The sequence below is a fragment of the Hoplias malabaricus genome, chromosome 11, assembly GCF_029633855.1.
Source record: "Hoplias malabaricus isolate fHopMal1 chromosome 11, fHopMal1.hap1, whole genome shotgun sequence".
Lineage (NCBI taxonomy): Eukaryota > Metazoa > Chordata > Actinopteri > Characiformes > Erythrinidae > Hoplias > Hoplias malabaricus.
In genome coordinates, this window is record NC_089810.1 from 171155 (window position 1) to 181530 (window position 10376).

General features: G+C 61.2%; 1 non-coding gene and 1 pseudogene across 1 annotated transcript; both read left to right on the forward strand.

Moving 5' to 3' along the window:
- Positions 1-1469: 1469 nt before the first annotated feature.
- Positions 1470-1623, forward strand: LOC136710145 (5.8S ribosomal RNA). Its single transcript, XR_010804585.1, has one exon. It is a non-coding gene; the product is annotated as a 5.8S ribosomal RNA (ribosomal RNA).
- A 272-nt stretch (positions 1624-1895) lies between these two features.
- LOC136710174 (28S ribosomal RNA) overlaps positions 1896-10376 on the forward strand; it is an 11319-nt pseudogene continuing 2838 nt past the window's right edge.

Consider the following 10376-nt stretch of genomic DNA (forward strand, 5'->3'; position numbering starts at 1 on the left):
AGGGGTTCGTCGGTCGGTGGCCGAACTTCTTAGAGCGATCCGGGGCAAGGCAAAGCCGTATGAGATTCGGGGCCATAACAGGTCTGTGATGCCCTTAGACGCCCGGGGCCGCACGTGAGTTACACTGGCTGGTTCAGCATGTGCATCCATCCTATGCCGAAAGGCCTGGGCAATCCTATGAACGCCTTCCCCGCTGGGGATAGGGGATTGTAACTTTTCCCCTTGAACGAGGAATTCCAAGTAGTCGCGGGTCACCAGCCCGCGTCGATTAAGTCCCTGCCCTTTGTACACACCGCCCGTCGCTACTACCGATTGGATGGCCTGGTGAGGTCCTCGGACCGTCTCCGAGGTGCCCCTTTACCGGGGGGTTGCCTCGTTGAGGTGGGAAGTCGATCGAACCTGGGCATCTAGAGGGAGTAAAAGTCGTAACAAGGTTTCCGTAGGGGAACCTGCGGAAGGATCATTAACGGTGACCTGGCCACGGCCGGTTGTCGAGTCGGACTCGAGAGGCCAAACCTCCCCCGGCGGGTACCTTCAAGGTATGGACCGCAGAAGCCTCGTACCTTTCGTCGTCGGCCGACGTGAGTCTCTCCCCCTCCGGGTGGGTGGACGTAGCGAGCCGGCTTCGGAACTCGGGGTTATGCGAGGACCGCCTTAGGTGCATAGGTACCCCGGTCCGCCCCCCTCGTTCGCGGGGGGGAGAGTGGCGCCGGAGCCGCCCGCCGGGTCGTTAAACCAAACATTGATCGTTGAAGGCTTGATTGTGCGTGCGCGAGTCAAAGGGGCTTACTCACCCCCAGGGCGTTGGCCGGTGCTCGCCGGCCTCGGTGGGATCTCCCTGAACCCATCCCCCCGGCACAGGGGGTGGTGGTGGACGGGAGCGTACCGCCGGGCGAAACTCTTTCCCCTCACGGGGTTGGAGCGGAGCTTAAGAGCGCATGCAAATACCCCGATGTTGGCTTCGCAGAGACGGACCGTATAATAGTCTAAGGCCGGTGCGCGAGTTGAAGGGGCCTCACGAACCCCGGATGCGTTTAAACACCCGAAGGAGACGGCCGGTGCCCGCCGGTCCTGACTAGGTGGGATCTACCCAGCGCCTTCCCCTAAGCGGGGGACTTGGGAGCGTACCACCGGGCCTCGCTCATACCCTCCGGGGTGGAGAGCTTGGCTTTGAGCGCACGCCTGAATGCCTTAGACCGGGACCCGTAACGCAGCGAACCAAACCCTGGGCCTCGCCGGGAACGGTGGGGCCTAGACCCGGTCTCCTAAACCACGTAAGTCTCGGGCACCTACTCGGGCGATCGTCCCCCGGGCCGTAACTCCTCGGTCCGGTGGTGACGCCCAGGTTCAATGACCTTCCCCCCTCCACGGGGGGGAAGGCACCCGGCTTGAAATATTGTCAAACGTTGTCTCGTGTTCGAATGGCTTCCTTCGCCCGGCCTGTAACGGGCCGGGCACAAACCTCATACAACTCTTAGCGGTGGATCACTTGGCTCGTGCATCGATGAAGAACGCGGTAACCTGCGTTAAATAATGTGAATTGCAGAACACAGATCATCGATATTTCGAACGCACATGGCGGCCGCGGGGGTCCATCCCGCGGCCACGCCTGTCTGAGGGTCGGTTTACCCATCGATCGGTCTTCCTAGACCGCGGCTGGGAGTTCGCAGGGCCTCCACCTCGGACGGCCCTTCGTCTCCCTAAACCCAGACTCGGGCCTTAAACCCGACGTGTGGCGAGAGCTCCGGACGTAGGGAGAGCCATTAGGTCCGGGTCCAATCCGTCATAGTCTCTCCCCGCTGGGCTCTCCGCCGCCGTCGGAGAGTGGGTACCGTAATACGGCGAGCGGCCGGGGGGTTCGCGCCCCCCGCGCCCCGCAAAACAGTCTCGTAGTGCGACCTCAGATCAGACGAGACAACCCGCTGAACTTAAGCATATCAGTAAGCGGAGGAAAAGAAACTAACAAGGATTCCCCTAGTAGCGGCGAGCGAAGAGGGAAGAGCCCAGCGCTGAATCCCACTTTCCCCTGACCGGGGTGGGCCGGGAAATGTAGCGTACGGAAGTCCGTTTGGTCTCGGTGCGGACGCGGGACCAAGTTTTGCAAGGAAGTGTCTTCCGCAGATGGTGAAGGCCCGGTATTGTCCCGCATCCCGCCGGGTAGATCGGGCTTCCCGGAGTCGAGTTGCTTGTGAATGCAGCTCAAAGTGGGTGGTAAACTCCATCTAAGGCTAAATACCGGCACGAGACCGATAGCGAACAAAGTACCGTGAGGGAAAGTTGAAAGCAGTACTTTGAAGAGAGAGTTCAAGAGAGCGTGAAACCGTTGAGAGGTAAACGGTCGGGGGACCGAGAAGACCCCCCCGGGGGATTCAGCCGGGCGGACGGCCCGCGCTCGTGTGGTTCCGTGGCTCGGAGGCGAGTTCATCCGGGCGAGAGTGGGGGCGACCCCACTCCCTGCTCGGCCCTGAGCTTCGCCTCTCGACTTCGGGCCTCTCGGGCGTACGAAGGCTCGGCCCGTCAGGTGTACTTCCCCCCGCGTGGTGGGTGAGTCGCGACCGGCTCCGGTTAGGCTTGGAAGGGCCCGAGGGTGAAGGTAGGTCCGTCCGGAGAAGGGAGCCCCACGTGGCCCCCGGACACGGGCGTTCCGCTACAGCCCCTCGCTCCGACTTCGCCGATAACGCCGGGGCCGCGGAGTAATGTCCTTTCCGCGTTTTCCCCTCCTTCGGGATGGGGATGGGGCCCCCCCTGATCGTTCGGACGAAAGCGGGCCGGTTGGGCTGTCCTCAGCCCCGGGCTAGGCCCGCTACGGCAATACGGGGGGTGATCCAGGCCCACAGCCAAAACGCCTAAGGTCAGCGGCTAAGTTCGGACCCCGACCGACCCGTCTTGAAACACGGACCAAGGAGTCTAACGCGTATGCGAGTCAAAGGGGCTTGAACCCCGGAGGCGCAACGAAGGTGAAGGCCGGCGCGCGTCGGCTGAGGTGGGATCTGATGCACCCCGTCAATGTTTGGGTTGACAGCGCACCACCGGCCTGCTCTCCACCGAGTGGAGAGTGGAGCAAGAGCATACGCGGTGGTACCCGAAAGATGGTGATCTATGCCTGGGCAGGGCGAAGCCAGGGGAAACCCTGCGTGGAGGCCCGTAGCGGTCCTGACGTTCAATTCGGTCGTCCGACCTGGGTATAGGGGCGAAAGACTTAACGAACCATCTAGTAGCTGGTTCCCTCCGAAGTTTCCCTCAGGATAGCTGGCACCAGACTCAGTTTTATCCGGTAAAGCAATGATCATAGGCTGCGGGGCCGAAATGGCCTCGTCCTACCCTCAAACTTTAAATGGGTAAGAGGCCCGGCTCGCAGGCTTGGAGCCGGGCATCGAATGATGGTGCCAAGTGGGCCACTTTTGGTAAGCAGAACTGGTGCTGCGGGATGAACCGAACGCGCGGGTTAAGGCGCCCGACGCGACGCTCATCAGACCCCAGGAAAGGTGTCGGTTGATATAGACAGCGGGGCGGTGGCCATGAAAGTCGGAATCCGCTAAGGAGTGTGTAACAACTCACCTGCCGAATCAACTGGCCCTGAAAATGGATGGCGCTGGAGCGTCGGGCCCATACCCGGCCGTCGCAGGTGTCACAATCCCTGATTTGAAACACGGACCGTATGCCGCGACGAGTAGGAGGGCCGCCGCGGTGGCGCTGAAGCCTCTGGCGTGAGCCTGGGTCGAGCCGCCGCGGGTGCAGATCTTGGTGGTAGTAGCAAATATTCAGATGGGATCTTTGAAGGCCGAAGTGGAGAAGGGTTCCACGCCGACAGCGCTTGGCCGTGGGTTAGTCGGTCCTAAGGGATAGGCGAACGCCGTTCGGAAACGCTGGGGCGATGGTCTCGTCTGCCCCCCGCTGACCGAAAGGGGATCGGGCCAATATCCCCGAACCTGGGATTGGGGAGATTGAGTGCCGAGAAGGCGCTCTCATAGCGGTAACGCAAACGAACCCGGAGACGTCGGTGGGAACCCCGGGGAGGATTCACTCTCCTTGCTAAAGAGCTGGAGCGCCCTGGAATGGGATTGTCCCGAGAAAGGGGCTCAACGCTCTGAAAGGCGCCGCATGCATCCGTGAGGCAGCCGGGACGTTCCCCATCGGCCCTTGAAAATCCGGGGGAGGTATAGTGAATTTCCCCCCAGGCCGTACCCATATCCGCATCAGGTCTCCAAGGTGAACAGCCTCTGGCGTGTTGGAACAATGTAGGTAAGGGAAGTCGGCAAAATAGATCCGTAACTTCGGGATAAGGATTGGCTCTAATGGCTGGGCTCGGTCGGGCCCTTTAGCTGAAGCGTAGGCCGAGGGCTGTTCTGGTTCTGGTTCGCCCTTGCCCTGAGGGTCATGCGGGGCAAAAGCGCACGGCGCCCGGGTTGACTCCTGCGTCTGTCGGTTAAAGTGCGTGGGTCGCAGCCGCGCGAGGCAGCCGGTGTTCCCTCCCGGTGGTGCTTAGGGGACTCGGTCGGTGCCGGGGGGAGGCGGTCGTGGATGGGACTCCGGCGGGGGTGCGTCCTTAGGGGACGAACCTCCGGTGCGTCTCGTCCTTCGGCCCTTCCTTCCCGAAGTCGGCCGGGCTCCGAGGCCCATCGGCGGGTCCCGGCCAGGCTCGCGAGCGCGGCCTTCCGTACTCCCGTTCGGACGTGGGGGGGGAAGACTCTGGAGTTGTGTGCGGATGCGTCGCCGGCCGTAGGGGCTTGGGAGGACCGGACCGGAGCAGTGTGACTGGAGACGGGTGTGACGAGCCGAGGCCTCGTGGATCTATCGGGTGTGAGTCTCGCCTCGGAGGGGTGGCAGCTCCGAGGTGGTTCTCTCGACCGGCACCCAACAGCCGAATTAGAACTGCTGCGGACCAGGGGAATCCGACTGTTTAATAAAAACACAGCATTGTGAAGGCTCTCGGACGGTTTTGACACAATGTGATTCCTGCCCAGTGCTCTGAATGTCAAAGTGAAGAAATTCACCCAAGCACGGGTAAACGGCGGGGGTAACTATGACCCTCTTAAGTTAGCCCCACTATACACTTTCTGGACAAAGGCCCATTCAAATATATTGCCATTGGACACTTATGACCACAGTGGGATTGTATGCCGGTTATGGATCCATAATGCCGTATAAAGCATGACCATTTGGACACTGAGTGATAACTTTTTCCAGTTTGATACCCGCGGCAAAATCGCCATTTGGACAGCACTAGGGGCACTGGTGCTCCATCTAGGAGTTCAGAACGTTGGGCCCATCCCTTTAGTATGTGTCACTTGGCTCTGATTGGCTCTGATTGGCTTTCTGAATGGAATAACCTACACCATCCAACTTCCAATATATTTAACAGTGTCATATATATTGCAAATGGGATGCATTCAACTTTGACCTCTCTAAAGTCCCGCCCAAAGCTTGGGGGAGGGTCTAAGGGTCCAGAAAGAGCGTAAAATGTCCAAATCAAATATAAATAAAATTTCTCTGGGCCTCTGGAAGCCTGGGCCTCTGGTAGCCTGGGCCTCTGGGCCTCTGGTAGCCTGGGTCTCTGGGTCTCTGGGTCTCTGGGACTCTGGGTCTCTGGGTCTCTGGGCCTCTGGGTCTCTGGGGCTCTGGGCCTCTGGGCCTCTGGTAGCCTGGGCCTCTGGGCCTCTGGGAGCCTGGGCCTCTGGGAGCCTGGGCCTCTGGTAGCCTGGGCCTCTGGGCCTCTGGGTCTCTGGGTCTCTGGGCCTCTGGGCCTCTGGGAGCCTGGGCCTCTGGTAGCCTGGGCCTCTGGGCCTCTGGGGCTCTGGGTCTCTGGGTCTCTGGGTCTCTGGGTCTCTGGGGCTCTGGGGCTCTGGGTCTCTGGGTCTCTGGGTCTCTGGGTCTCTGGGGCTCTGGGTCCCCGGGGCTCTGGGGCTCTGGGTCCCTGGGACTCTGGGGCTCTGGGTCTCTGGGTCCCCGGGGCTCTGGGGCTCTGGGTCCCTGGGACTCTGGGGCTCTGGGTCTCTGGGTCCCCGGGGCTCTGGGGCTCTGGGTCCCCGGGGCTCTGGGGCTCTGGGTCCCTGGGACTCTGGGACTCTGGGGCTCTGGGCCTCTGGGCCTCTGGGCCTCTGGGCCTCTGGGCCTCTGGGGCTCTGGGTCTCTGGGTCCCCGGGGCTCTGGGGCTCTGGGTCCCCGGGGCTCTGGGTCCCCGGGGCTCTGGGTCCCTGGGACTCTGGGGCTCTGGGTCTCTGGGTCTCTGGGTCTCTGGGGCTCTGGGGCTCTGGGGCTCTGGGTCCCTGGGGCTCTGGGTCTCTGGGTCTCTGGGGCTCTGGGTCTCTGGGTCTCTGGGTCTCTGGGTCTCTGGGTCTCTGGGGCCCTGGGTCTCTGGGTCTCTGGGGCCCTGGGTCTCTGGGTCTCTGGGTCTCTGGGTCTCTGGGACTCTGGGCCTCTGGGTCTATGGGCCTCTGGGCCTCTGGGCCTCTGGGGCTCTGGGGCTCTGGGGCTCTGGGTCCCCGGGGCTCTGGGGCTCTGGGTCCCCGGGGCTCTGGGGCTCTGGGTCCCTGGGACTCTGGGGCTCTGGGTCTCTGGGTCCCCGGGGCTCTGGGTCTCTGGGTCTCTGGGCCTCTGGGCCTCTGGGTCTCTGGGGCCCTGGGTCTCTGGGTCTCTGGGACTCTGGGTCTCTGGGTCTCTGGGCCTCTGGGCCTCTGGGCCTCTGGGCCTCTGGGTCTCTGGGAGCCTGGGCCTCTGGTAGCCTGGGTCTCTGGGCCTCTGGGGCTCTGGGCCTCTGGGCCTCTGGGCCTCTGGTAGCCTGGGCCTCTGGGAGCCTGGGCCTCTGGGCCTCTGGGAGCCAAAAGGAAGCTCCGGAGCTTAGGCGGCGGAGAGGTTGTTTGAATAAGGCCCGTTCAGGGAACCAGGGCGTTGGGTTTAATTAGGCCCCGGAGGTAGGCCCCGGTGGTAAACTCCGGGGCAAGCCTTATCAGAGGCCCAGGATGAGGTGTTCTTAATGTATTGGCTGATAGGGAGCCCCGGAGGTAGGGGACCCTTGGTGAAATTCATGCCGGGTTAGGGGACCAGGGCGTTGGGGTGAATAAGCCCCTGGAGGTAGGCACCGGTGGTAAGCTCCGGGGCAAGCCTAATCAGAGGCCCAGGATGAGGGTGTAATGAACTGGACAACCATCCCACTTCCCATGTATTGTACAGCAATTGGGCAACCATCCCACTTTCAATATATTGTGCGGCGTTTTGTCTCCCAGGTCCACCAGTGGGCAGGATGAACTTGCAATATATTATACAGCAATTGGGCAACCATCCCACTTCCAATATATTGTACAGCGATTGCGCAACCGTCCCACTTCCAATATATTGCGCGCCGTTTTGGCTCCCAGGTCCACCAGTGGGCAGGATGAACTTGCAATATATTATACAGCAATTGGGCAACCATCCCACTTCCAATATATTTTAAGGTTCCAGGTCTACCAGTGGGCATCTTTTTTGACGGTGCAGGCTGATTGGTTTAGTCCGAGGGCGGGGGCTTAAGTGTGGGCCAGATAGGTTCGACCGGTGCGCCGGGTCCCTGGGGCTCTGGGTCTCTGGGTCTCTGGGTCCCTGGGTCCCTGGGTCCCTGGGGCTCTGGGTCTCTGGGTCCCTGGGACCCTGGGTCCCTGGGGCTCTGGGTCTCTGGGTCTCTGGGTCCCTGGGGCTCTGGGGCTCTGGGTCCCTGGGTCCCTGGGTCCCTGGGACTCTGGGACTCTGGGACTCTGGGACTCTGGGACTCTGGGACTCTGGGGCTCTGGGGCTCTGGGTCCCTGGGGCTCTGGGTCTCTGGGTCTCTGGGTCTCTGGGTCCCTGGGTCTCTGGGTCCCTGGGACTCTGGGTCCCTGGGACTCTGGGTCCCTGGGTCCCTGGGGCTCTGGGGCTCTGGGTCTCTGGGTCTCTGGGTCTCTGGGACTCTGGGGCTCTGGGGCTCTGGGTCCCTGGGGCTCTGGGTCTCTGGGTCCCTGGGACTCTGGGTCTCTGGGTCCCTGGGACTCTGGGGCTCTGGGTCCCTGGGGCTCTGGGTCCCTGGGGCTCTGGGGCTCTGGGGCTCTGGGACTCTGGGGCTCTGGGGCTCTGGGTCCCTGGGGCCCTGGGACTCTGGGGCTCTGGGACTCTGGGGCTCTGGGACTCTGGGGCTCTGGGGCTCTGGGTCTCTGGGTCCCTGGGACTCTGGGGCTCTGGGGCTCTGGGTCCCTGGGGCTCTGGGTCTCTGGGTCCCTGGGACTCTGGGGCTCTGGGTCCCTGGGGCTCTGGGACTCTGGGGCTCTGGGTCTCTGGGTCTCTGGGTCCCTGGGACTCTGGGGCTCTGGGTCCCTGGGGCTCTGGGACTCTGGGGCTCTGGGTCTCTGGGTCTCTGGGTCTCTGGGTCTCTGGGTCCCTGGGACTCTGGGTCCCTGGGTCCCTGGGGCTCTGGGGCTCTGGGTCCCTGGGTCCCTGGGGCTCTGGGGCTCTGGGTCCCTGGGACTCTGGGGCTCTGGGGCTCTGGGTCCCTGGGGCTCTGGGGCCCTGGGACTCTGGGGCTCTGGGGCTCTGGGGCTCTGGGTCCCTGGGTCCCTGGGGCTCTGGGGCTCTGGGTCCCTGGGACTCTGGGTCTCTGGGTCCCTGGGGCTCTGGGGCTCTGGGACTCTGGGTCCCTGGGACTCTGGGGCTCTGGGGCTCTGGGTCCCTGGGGCTCTGGGGCTCTGGGTCCCTGGGTCTCTGGGTCCCTGGGACTCTGGGGCTCTGGGACTCTGGGGCTCTGGGGCTCTGGGTCCCTGGGTCCCTGGGGCTCTGGGGCTCTGGGTCCCTGGGACTCTGGGGCTCTGGGTCCCTGGGGCTCTGGGTCTCTGGGTCTCTGGGTCCCTGGGACTCTGGGGCTCTGGTTCCCTGGGGCTCTGGGGCTCTGGGTCTCTGGGGCTCTGGGTCCCTGGGGCTCTGGGGCTCTGGGGCTCTGGGTCCCTGGGGCTCTGGGACTCTGGGTCCCTGGGACTCTGGGGCTCTGGGGCTCTGGGACTCTGGGGCACTGGGGCTCTGGGGCTCTGGGGCTCTGGGGCTCTGGGGCTCTGGGTCCCTGGGGCTCTGGGACTCTGGGGCTCTGGGTCTCTGGGTCTCTGGGTCTCTGGGTCCCTGGGGCTCTGGGGCTCTGGGGCTCTGGGACTCTGGGGCTCTGGGTCCCTGGGGCTCTGGGGCTCTGGGGCTCTGGGGCTCTGGGACTCTGGGACTCTGGGACTCTGGGACTCTGGGACTCTGGGACTCTGGGGCTCTGGGTCTCTGGGTCCCTGGGACTCTGGGGCTCTGGGACTCTGGGTCCCTGGGGCTCTGGGTCTCTGGGTCTCTGGGTCCCTGGGGCTCTGGGTCCCTGGGACTCTGGGTCCCTGGGGCTCTGGGTCTCTGGGTCCCTGGGACTCTGGGTCCCTTGGACTCTGGGTCCCTGGGACTCTGGGTCCCTGGGACTCTGGGACTCTGGGACTCTGGGGCTCTTGGGCTCTGGGGCTCTGGGGCTCTGGGGCTCTGGGTCCCTGGGGCTCTGGGACTCTGGGACTCTGGGACTCTGGGACTCTGCAGAGATCCAGAGGCTTATGGGAGTCTTAGCACCAGTGGTAGGCTCCGGGGCAAGCCTTATCACAGCCCAGCTCCCTTCTGGGAGCCTGGGGCTCTGGGTAAGATATAATTTGCAATTGTGATCCCAATTGCAATATATTTGACACAAGTCAAATATATGTGAATTGGGATCCCAATTGCAATATATTTGACTTGTGTCAAATATATGTGAATTGGGATCCCATTTGCAATATATTTGACTTGTGTCAAATATATGTGAATCGGGATCCCAATTGCAATATATTTGACTTGTGTCAAATATATGTGAATTGGGATCCCAATTGCAATATATTTGACTTGTGTCAAATATATGTGAATCGGGATCCCAATTGCAATATATTTGACACAAGTCAAATATATGTGAATTGGGATCCCAATTGCAATATATTTGACTTGTGTCAAATATATGTGAATTGGGATCCCAATTGTAATATATTTGACTTGTGTCAAATATATGTGAATTGGGATCCCAATTGCAATATATTTGACTTGTGTCAAATATATGTGAATTGGGATCCCAATTGTAATATATTTGACTTGTGTCAAATATATGCGAATTGGGATCCCATTTGCAATATATTTGACTTGTGTCAAATATATGTGAATTGGGATCCCAATTGCAATATATTTGACTTGTGTCAAATATATTGGAAGTGGGATGGTTGTCCAATTGCTGTCAAATATATTGGAAGTGGGATGGTTGTCCAATTGCAATATATTCTGATGGTGTCAAATATATTGGAAGTGGGATGGTTGTCCAGTTGCTGTCTAATATATTGGAAGTGGGATGG